We start from the raw sequence: 11,617 nt of genomic DNA on the forward strand, positions 1-11,617 counted from the left end.
GTATCTGTGCCCCCTTTGTCAGAGATTAGTTGAGCATAGGCGTGTGGCTTTATCTCTGGGCTTTCTATCCTGTTGCATTGATCTATATTTCCGTTTTGGTGCCAGTCTGATGCTGTCTTGCTTACTGTAGCTTTGTAGTACAGTGCGAAGTCACGGAGCCTGATTCCTCCAGCTCCTTTTTTTTTTTTTCATCAAACTGCTTTGGCCACTCGGGGAGTTTTGTGTTTCCATACACATTTTAAGATTTTTTGTTCTGGTTTTGTAAAGAAATTGCCATTGGTAATTTGAGAGGGATTTCACTGAATATGTAGATTGCTTTGGGTAGTATAGTCATTTTCATAATATTGATTCTTCCTATCCAAGAACATGGTATAGCTCTTCATCTGTTTGTATCATCCTCAGTTTCATTCATCAGTGTCTTATACTTTTCTGTATACAGGTTTTCTGTCTCCCTAGGTACGTTTATTCCTAGGTATTTTATTCCTTTACTTGCAGGGGTAAATGGGAGTACTTCCTTAATTTCTTTCTTTTTTTCTTCCTTAATGAATAGGAATGCAAGGGATATCTGTGCATTAATTTTGTGTCCTGCAACGTTTCCAAATCCATGGATTAGCTCTACTAGTTTTACGGTGGCATCTTTAGGATTCTCTACGTATAGAATCATGTCATGTGCAAAGAGTGGCATTGTGACTTCTTCTTTTCCAGTTTGTCTTTTCTTTCCTTTGCTGCTCTGATTCCCGTGGCTAGAAGTTCCAAAACTATGTTGAATAATAGTGGTGAGAGTGGTCATCCTTGTCTTGTTCCTGATCTTAGAGGACATGCTTTCAGTTCTTCACCACTGAAAATGTCTGCTGCGGGTTTGTTGTATACGTCCTTGATTGAGTTGAGTGAGGTTCCCTCTAAGCCCACGTCCTGGAGGCTTTATATCACAAATGTGTGTTGACATTTGTCACAAGCTTTTCTGCATACAGTGACTTGATCATATGCTTTTTCCTCTTCAATTTGTCAATAGGGGGAATCACATTGATTTGCGTGTATTGAAGAATCCTTGCATCCCTGGGAAAAATCCCACTTGATGGTGAGTTATGATACTTTTAACGTGGTGTTGGATTCTGTTGCTGCTATTTTCTTGAGCCGCTTTGAATCTCAGTTCATCAGTGATATCGGGATGTAACTCTCTTTCCTACTATCTTTGTCTGGTTTTCCCAACAGGGTGACGGTGGCCTCACAGGAAGAGTTTCAGAGTGTTCCTTCCACGCCAATAGTTTGGAAGAGTTTGAGAAAGGTGGGTGTTAGCTCTTTTCTACGTGTTGGATAGAAATAACCTGTGAAGCCATCTGGTCCTGGACTTTTGTTTGTTGGACGATTTGTAATCAGAGTTTCAAGTTCATTACTCGTACTGGGTCTGTTCATATTTTCGATTTTTTCCTGCTTCAGCCTCGGAAGGTCGTACCTTCCTAAGAATTTGTCCATTTCTTCCAGATTGTCCATTCTCTTAGCATAGAGTTGATTGCAGTAGTCTCTTACAACGTTTTGTATTTCTGTGTTGTCCGTTGTAACTTCTTTTACCTTTCTAATTTTATTGATTTCAGTCCTCTCCCTCTTTATCTTGATGCATCTGGCTAAGGATTTATCCATATGGTTTATCTTCTCAAAGAACCAGCTTTTTGTGTTTTTGATCTTCGATATTGTTTTCTTTGTTGCTGTTTCAGTCATTTCTTTCTTCTTTTTCTACCTTTTTATTGAGTGTCCCAACTACCTTCAGAGTTTGTGTTCTATGGAGTAAATGATTGGTTCACATGGACACAACTTCTTCCTTTGATCTTATTGGTTTGTGAACTTTGCAATCTTACTTCATTTTTTGATACAGCAGGTTCTTATTAGTTATCCATCTGATACATAGTACTGTATATATGTCAATCCCACTCTCCGAATTCATCACACAGCCACCACCAACCCCGCCACTTTCCCCCCTTGGTGGCCATACGTTACTTCTCCACATCTGTGTATCAATTCTGTCCTGTACACTGGTTCATCTGTACCGTTTCTCTAGGTTGCACATATGTGGTTTTATATACGATATCCGATTTTCTCTTTCTGACTGACTTCACTCTGTATGACAGTGTCTAGATCTATCCACGCCTGTACAAATGAACCAACAGAGTTCCTTTTCGTGGCTGTATAATATTCCACGGTATATAGGTACCACATCTTCTTTATCCATTCGTCTTTGGGTGGCCATTTAAGTTGTGTCCATGACCTGGCTGTTGTAAATAGTGCTGCACTGAACATTGGGGTGCCTGTGCCTTTTAGAATTATGCTCTTCTCTGGGCTTATGCCCTGGTGTGCGATGGCTGAGTCATATGTTATTTCTATTTTCAGTTTTTCAAGGAATCTCCTTGCTTCCCTCCCTAGTGGCTCTATCAATTTACACTCCCACCAAGAGTGCAAGTGTGTTCTCTTTTCTCCACACCGTGCCCAGCAGTTTCTTTTCTTGACTTTCTGATGGTGACCGTTGTAAATGGTGTGAGGTGATACCTCAGTGTAGTTTTGATGTGCATCTCTATAATAATTAGTGATGTTGAGCAGGTTTTTATCTGCTTGTTGGCCACCTGTATGTCTTCTGTGGAGAATAGTCTGTTTAGGACTTCTGCCCATTTTTAGATTGGGTTGTTGGCTTTTTCAATATCAAGCAGCATGTGCTGTTTACATATTTTTGAGATTGATCCTCAGACCGCTGATTTGTATGTAAATATTTTTCCCATTCTGTGGGTTGTGTGTTCTTCTTTCTCATAGTTTCCTGTGCTTAGCAAAATCTTTTAAGGTTACTGAGGTCCCACTTGTATATTTCTGTTTTTATTTCCAGGACTCTAGCAGGAGGATTACAAAAGATCTTCTAGTGTTTTATGTCCAACGACGTTCTTCCTAGGTTTTCCTCTACGAGTTTTAGAGTGTCCGGACTTAAGTTTGGGGCTCTGTTCCAATTTGTATTAATTTTTGTGTACGGTGTTTGGGAGTGTTCTAATCTTATTGTTTTACATGTCTCTGTCCAGTTTCCCCAGCACCACGTATTCAAGAGACAGTCTCTTCTCCATTGTGTATCTGTGCCCCCTTTGTCAGAGATTAGTTGAGCATAGGCGTGTGGCTTTATCTCTGGGCTTTCTATCCTGTTGCATTGATCTATATTTCCGTTTTGGTGCCAGTCTGATGCTGTCTTGCTTACTGTAGCTTTGTAGTACAGTGCGAAGTCACGAAGCCTGATTCCTCCAGCTCCTTTTTCTTTTTTCATCAAACTGCTTTGGCCACTCGGGGAGTTTTGTGTCTCCATACACATTTTAAGATTTTTTGTTCTGGTTTTGTAAAGAAATTGCCATTGGTAATTTGAGAGGGATTTCACTGAATATGTAGATTGCTTTGGGTAGTATAGTCATTTTCATAATATTGATTCTTCCTATCCAAGAACATGGTATAGCTCTTCATCTGTTTGTATCATCCTCAGTTTCATTCATCAGTGTCTTATACTTTTCTGTATACAGGTTTTCTGCCTCCCTAGGTACGTTTATTCGCAGGTATTTTATTCCTTTACTTGCAGGGGTAAATGGGAGTCCTTCCTTAATTTCTCTTTCTTTTTTTCTTCCTTAATGAATAGGAATGCAAGGGATTTCTGTGCATTAATTTTGTGTCCTGCAACGTTTCCAAATCCATGGATTAGCTCTACTAGTTTTACGGTGGCATCTTTAGGATTCTCTACGTATAGAATCATGTCATGTGCAAAGAGTGGCATTGTGACTTCTTCTTTTCCAGTTTGTCTTTTCTTTCCTTTGCTGCTCTGATTCCCGTGGCTAGAAGTTCCAAAACTATGTTGAATAATAGTGGTGAGAGTGGTCATCCTTGTCTTGTTCCTGATCTTAGAGGACATGCTTTCAGTTCTTCACCACTGAAAATGTCTGCTGCGGGTTTGTTGTATACGTCCTTGATTGAGTTGAGTGAGGTTCCCTCTAAGCCCACGTCCTGGAGGCTTTATATCACAAATGTGTGTTGACATTTGTCACAAGCTTTTCTGCATCCAGTGACTTGATCATATGCTTTTTCCTCTTCAATTTGTCAATAGGGGGAATCACATTGATTTGCGTGTATTGAAGAATCCTTGCATCCCTGGGAAAAATCCCACTTGATGGTGAGTTATGATACTTTTAACGTGGTGTTGGATTCCGTTGCTGCTATTTTCTTGAGCCGCTTTGCATCTCAGTTCATCAGTGATATCGGGATGTAACTCTCTTTCCTACTATCTTTGTCTGGTTTTCCCAACAGGGTGACGGTGGCCTCACAGGAAGAGTTTCAGAGTGTTCCTTCCACGCCAATAGTTGGGAAGAGTTTGAGAAAGGTGGGTGTTAGCTCTTTTCTACGTGTTGGATAGAAATAACCTGTGAAGCCATCTGGTCCTGGACTTTTGTTTGTTGGACGATTTGTAATCAGAGTTTCAAGTTCATTACTCGTACTGGGTCTGTTCATATTTTCGATTTTTTCCTGCTTCAGCCTCGGAAGGTCGTACCTTCCTAAGAATTTGTCCATTTCTTCCAGATTGTCCATTCTCTTAGCATAGAGTTGATTGCAGTAGTCTCTTACAACGTTTTGTATTTCTGTGTTGTCCGTTGTAACTTCTTTTACCTTTCTAATTTTATTGATTTCAGTCCTCTCCCTCTTTATCTTGATGCATCTGGCTAAGGATTTATCCATATGGTTTATCTTCTCAAAGAACCAGCTTTTTGTGTTTTTGATCTTCGATATTGTTTTCTTTGTTGCTGTTTCAGTCATTTCTTTCTTCTTTTTCTACCTTTTTATTGAGTGTCCCAACTACCTTCAGAGTTTGTGTTCTATGGAGTAAATGATTGGTTCACATGGACACAACTTCTTCCTTTGATCTTATTGGTTTGTGAACTTTGCAATCTTACTTCATTTTTTGATACAGCAGGTTCTTATTAGTTATCCATGTGATACATAGTACTGTATATATGTCAATCCCACTCTCCGAATTCATCACACAGCCACCACCAACCCCGCCACTTTCCCCCCTTGGTGGCCATACGTTACTTCTCCACATCTGTGTATCAATTCTGTCCTGTACACTGGTTCATCTGTACCGTTTCTCTAGGTTGCATATATGTGGTTTTATATACGATATCCGATTTTCTCTTTCTGACTGACTTCACTCTGTATGACAGTGTCTAGATCTATCCACGCCTGTACAAATGAACCAACAGAGTTCCTTTTCGTGGCTGTATAATATTCCACGGTATATAGGTACCACATCTTCTTTATCCATTCGTCTTTGGGTGGCCATTTAAGTTGTGTCCATGACCTGGCTGTTGTAAATAGTGCTGCACTGAACATTGGGGTGCCTGTGCCTTTTAGAATTATGCTCTTCTCTGGGCTTATGCCCTGGTGTGCGATGGCTGAGTCATATGTTATTTCTATTTTCAGTTTTTCAAGGAATCTCCTTGCTTCCCTCCCTAGTGGCTCTATCAATTTACACTCCCACCAAGAGTGCAAGTGTGTTCTCTTTTCTCCACACCGTGCCCAGCAGTTTTTTTTGTTGATTTTCTGATGGTGACCGTTGTAAATGGTGTGAGGTGATACCTCAGTGTAGTTTTGATGTGCATCTCTATAATAATTAGTGATGTTGAGCAGGTTTTTATCTGCTTGTTGGCCACCTGTATGTCTTCTGTGGAGAATAGTCTGTTTAGGACTTCTGCCCATGTTTAGATTGGGTTGTTGGCTTTTTCAATATCAAGCAGCATGTGCTGTTTACATATTTTTGAGATTGATCCTCAGACCGCTGATTTGTATGTAAATATTTTTCCCATTCTGTGGGTTGTGTGTTCTTCTTTCTCATAGTTTCCTGTGCTTAGCAAAATCTTTTAAGGTTACTGAGGTCCCACTTGTATATTTCTGTTTTTATTTCCAGGACTCTAGCAGGAGGATTACAAAAGATCTTCTAGTGTTTTATGTCCAACGACGTTCTTCCTAGGTTTTCCTCTACGAGTTTTAGAGTGTCCAGACTTAAGTTTGGGTCTCTGTTCCAATTTGTATTAATTTTTGTGTACAGTGTTTGGGAGTGTTCTAATCTTATTGTTTTACATGTCTCTGTCCAGTTTCCCCAGCACCACGTATTCAAGAGACAGTCTCTTCTCCATTGTGTATCTGTGCCCCCTTTGTCAGAGATTAGTTGAGCATAGGCGTGTGGCTTTATCTCTGGGCTTTCTATCCTGTTGCATTGATCTATATTTCCGTTTTGGTGCCAGTCTGATGCTGTCTTGCTTACTGTAGCTTTGTAGTACAGTGCGAAGTCACGGAGCCTGATTCCTCCAGCTCCTTTTTTTTTTTTTCATCAAACTGCTTTGGCCACTCGGGGAGTTTTGTGTTTCCATACACATTTTAAGATTTTTTGTTCTGGTTTTGTAAAGAAATTGCCATTGGTAATTTGAGAGGGATTTCACTGAATATGTAGATTGCTTTGGGTAGTATAGTCATTTTCATAATATTGATTCTTCCTATCCAAGAACATGGTATAGCTCTTCATCTGTTTGTATCATCCTCAGTTTCATTCATCAGTGTCTTATACTTTTCTGTATACAGGTTTTCTGTCTCCCTAGGTACGTTTATTCGCAGGTATTTTATTCCTTTACTTGCAGGGGTAAATGGGAGTCCTTCCTTAATTTCTCTTTCTTTTTTTCTTCCTTAATGAATAGGAATGCAAGGGATTTCTGTGCATTAATTTTGTGTCCTGCAACGTTTCCAAATCCATGGATTAGCTCTACTAGTTTTACGGTGGCATCTTTAGGATTCTCTACGTATAGAATCATGTCATGTGCAAAGAGTGGCATTGTGACTTCTTCTTTTCCAGTTTGTCTTTTCTTTCCTTTGCTGCTCTGATTCCCGTGGCTAGAAGTTCCAAAACTATGTTGAATAATAGTGGTGAGAGTGGTCATCCTTGTCTTGTTCCTGATCTTAGAGGACATGCTTTCAGTTCTTCACCACTGAAAATGTCTGCTGCGGGTTTGTTGTATACGTCCTTGATTGAGTTGAGTGAGGTTCCCTCTAAGCCCACGTCCTGGAGGCTTTATATCACAAATGTGTGTTGACATTTGTCACAAGCTTTTCTGCATCCAGTGACTTGATCATATGCTTTTTCCTCTTCAATTTGTCAATAGGGGGAATCACATTGATTTGCGTGTATTGAAGAATCCTTGCATCCCTGGGAAAAATCCCACTTGATGGTGAGTTATGATACTTTTAACGTGGTGTTGGATTCTGTTGCTGCTATTTTCTTGAGCCGCTTTGAATCTCAGTTCATCAGTGATATCGGGATGTAACTCTCTTTCCTACTATCTTTGTCTGGTTTTCCCAACAGGGTGACGGTGGCCTCACAGGAAGAGTTTCAGAGTGTTCCTTCCACGCCAATAGTTGGGAAGAGTTTGAGAAAGGTGGGTGTTAGCTCTTTTCTACGTGTTGGATAGAAATAACCTGTGAAGCCATCTGGTCCTGGACTTTTGTTTGTTGGACGATTTGTAATCAGAGTTTCAAGTTCATTACTCGTACTGGGTCTGTTCATATTTTCGATTTTTTCCTGCTTCAGCCTTGGAAGGTCGTACCTTCCTAAGAATTTGTCCATTTCTTCCAGATTGTCCATTCTCTTAGCATAGAGTTGATTGCAGTAGTCTCTTACAACGTTTTGTATTTCTGTGTTGTCCGTTGTAACTTCTTTTACCTTTCTAATTTTATTGATTTCAGTCCTCTCCCTCTTTATCTTGATGCATCTGGCTAAGGATTTATCCATATGGTTTATCTTCTCAAAGAACCAGCTTTTTGTGTTTTTGATCTTCGATATTGTTTTCTTTGTTGCTGTTTCAGTCATTTCTTTCTTCTTTTTCTACCTTTTTATTGAGTGTCCCAACTACCTTCAGAGTTTGTGTTCTATGGAGTAAATGATTGGTTCACATGGACACAACTTCTTCCTTTGATCTTATTGGTTTGTGAACTTTGCAATCTTACTTCATTTTTTGATACAGCAGGTTCTTATTAGTTATCCATCTGATACATAGTACTGTATATATGTCAATCCCACTCTCCGAATTCATCACACAGCCACCACCAACCCCGCCACTTTCCCCCCTTGGTGGCCATACGTTACTTCTCCACATCTGTGTATCAATTCTGTCCTGTACACTGGTTCATCTGTACCGTTTCTCTAGGTTGCACATATGTGGTTTTATATACGATATCCGATTTTCTCTTTCTGACTGACTTCACTCTGTATGACAGTGTCTAGATCTATCCACGCCTGTACAAATGAACCAACAGAGTTCCTTTTCGTGGCTGTATAATATTCCACGGTATATAGGTACCACATCTTCTTTATCCATTCGTCTTTGGGTGGCCATTTAAGTTGTGTCCATGACCTGGCTGTTGTAAATAGTGCTGCACTGAACATTGGGGTGCCTGTGCCTTTTAGAATTATGCTCTTCTCTGGGCTTATGCCCTGGTGTGCGATGGCTGAGTCATATGTTATTTCTATTTTCAGTTTTTCAAGGAATCTCCTTGCTTCCCTCCCTAGTGGCTCTATCAATTTACACTCCCACCAAGAGTGCAAGTGTGTTCTCTTTTCTCCACACCGTGCCCAGCAGTTTCTTTTCTTGACTTTCTGATGGTGACCGTTGTAAATGGTGTGAGGTGATACCTCAGTGTAGTTTTGATGTGCATCTCTATAATAATTAGTGATGTTGAGCAGGTTTTTATCTGCTTGTTGGCCACCTGTATGTCTTCTGTGGAGAATAGTCTGTTTAGGACTTCTGCCCATTTTTAGATTGGGTTGTTGGCTTTTTCAATATCAAGCAGCATGTGCTGTTTACATATTTTTGAGATTGATCCTCAGACCGCTGATTTGTATGTAAATATTTTTCCCATTCTGTGGGTTGTGTGTTCTTCTTTCTCATAGTTTCCTGTGCTTAGCAAAATCTTTTAAGGTTACTGAGGTCCCACTTGTATATTTCTGTTTTTATTTCCAGGACTCTAGCAGGAGGATTACAAAAGATCTTCTAGTGTTTTATGTCCAACGACGTTCTTCCTAGGTTTTCCTCTACGAGTTTTAGAGTGTCCGGACTTAAGTTTGGGGCTCTGTTCCAATTTGTATTAATTTTTGTGTACGGTGTTTGGGAGTGTTCTAATCTTATTGTTTTACATGTCTCTGTCCAGTTTCCCCAGCACCACGTATTCAAGAGACAGTCTCTTCTCCATTGTGTATCTGTGCCCCCTTTGTCAGAGATTAGTTGAGCATAGGCGTGTGGCTTTATCTCTGGGCTTTCTATCCTGTTGCATTGATCTATATTTCCGTTTTGGTGCCAGTCTGATGCTGTCTTGCTTACTGTAGCTTTGTAGTACAGTGCGAAGTCACGGAGCCTGATTCCTCCAGCTCCTTTTTCTTTTTTCATCAAACTGCTTTGGCCACTCGGGGAGTTTTGTGTCTCCATACACATTTTAAGATTTTTTGTTCTGGTTTTGTAAAGAAATTGCCATTGGTAATTTGAGAGGGATTTCACTGAATATGTAGATTGCTTTGGGTAGTATAGTCATTTTCATAATATTGATTCTTCCTATCCAAGAACATGGTATAGCTCTTCATCTGTTTGTATCATCCTCAGTTTCATTCATCAGTGTCTTATACTTTTCTGTATACAGGTTTTCTGTCTCCCTAGGTACGTTTATTCCTAGGTATTTTATTCCTTTACTTGCAGGGGTAAATGGGAGTACTTCCTTAATTTCTTTCTTTTTTTCTTCCTTAATGAATAGGAATGCAAGGGATATCTGTGCATTAATTTTGTGTCCTGCAACGTTTCCAAATCCATGGATTAGCTCTACTAGTTTTACGGTGGCATCTTTAGGATTCTCTACGTATAGAATCATGTCATGTGCAAAGAGTGGCATTGTGACTTCTTCTTTTCCAGTTTGTCTTTTCTTTCCTTTGCTGCTCTGATTCCCGTGGCTAGAAGTTCCAAAACTATGTTGAATAATAGTGGTGAGAGTGGTCATCCTTGTCTTGTTCCTGATCTTAGAGGACATGCTTTCAGTTCTTCACCACTGAAAATGTCTGCTGCGGGTTTGTTGTATACGTCCTTGATTGAGTTGAGTGAGGTTCCCTCTAAGCCCACGTCCTGGAGGCTTTATATCACAAATGTGTGTTGACATTTGTCACAAGCTTTTCTGCATCCAGTGACTTGATCATATGCTTTTTCCTCTTCAATTTGTCAATAGGGGGAATCACATTGATTTGCGTGTATTGAAGAATCCTTGCATCCCTGGGAAAAATCCCACTTGATGGTGAGTTATGATACTTTTAACGTGGTGTTGGATTCTGTTGCTGCTATTTTCTTGAGCCGCTTTGCATCTCAGTTCATCAGTGATATCGGGATGTAACTCTCTTTCCTACTATCTTTGTCTGGTTTTCCCAACAGGGTGACGGTGGCCTCACAGGAAGAGTTTCAGAGTGTTCCTTCCACGCCAATAGTTTGGAAGAGTTTGAGAAAGGTGGGTGTTAGCTCTTTTCTACGTGTTGGATAGAAATAACCTGTGAAGCCATCTGGTCCTGGACTTTTGTTTGTTGGACGATTTGTAATCAGAGTTTCAAGTTCATTACTCGTACTGGGTCTGTTCATATTTTCGATTTTTTCCTGCTTCAGCCTCGGAAGGTCGTACCTTCCTAAGAATTTGTCCATTTCTTCCAGATTGTCCATTCTCTTAGCATAGAGTTGATTGCAGTAGTCTCTTACAACGTTTTGTATTTCTGTGTTGTCCGTTGTAACTTCTTTTACCTTTCTAATTTTATTGATTTCAGTCCTCTCCCTCTTTATCTTGATGCATCTGGCTAAGGATTTATCCATATGGTTTATCTTCTCAAAGAACCAGCTTTTTGTGTTTTTGATCTTCGATATTGTTTTCTTTGTTGCTGTTTCAGTCATTTCTTTCTTCTTTTTCTACCTTTTTATTGAGTGTCCCAACTACCTTCAGAGTTTGTGTTCTATGGAGTAAATGATTGGTTCACATGGACACAACTTCTTCCTTTGATCTTATTGGTTTGTGAACTTTGCAATCTTACTTCATTTTTTGATACAGCAGGTTCTTATTAGTTATCCATCTGATACATAGTACTGTATATATGTCAATCCCACTCTCCGAATTCATCACACAGCCACCACCAACCCCGCCACTTTCCCCCCTTGGTGGCCATACGTTACTTCTCCACATCTGTGTATCAATTCTGTCCTGTACACTGGTTCATCTGTACCGTTTCTCTAGGTTGCACATATGTGGTTTTATATACGATATCCGATTTTCTCTTTCTGACTGACTTCACTCTGTATGACAGTGTCTAGATCTATCCACGCCTGTACAAATGAACCAACAGAGTTCCTTTTCGTGGCTGTATAATATTCCACGGTATATAGGTACCACATCTTCTTTATCCATTCGTCTTTGGGTGGCCATTTAAGTTGTGTCCATGACCTGGCTGTTGTAAATAGTGCTGCACTGAACATTGGGGTGCCTGTGCCTTTTAGAATTATGC

This window comes from Leucopleurus acutus (assembly GCF_964270905.1).
Source record: "Leucopleurus acutus genome assembly, chromosome: X".
NCBI classification, from domain to species: domain Eukaryota; kingdom Metazoa; phylum Chordata; class Mammalia; order Artiodactyla; family Delphinidae; genus Leucopleurus; species Leucopleurus acutus.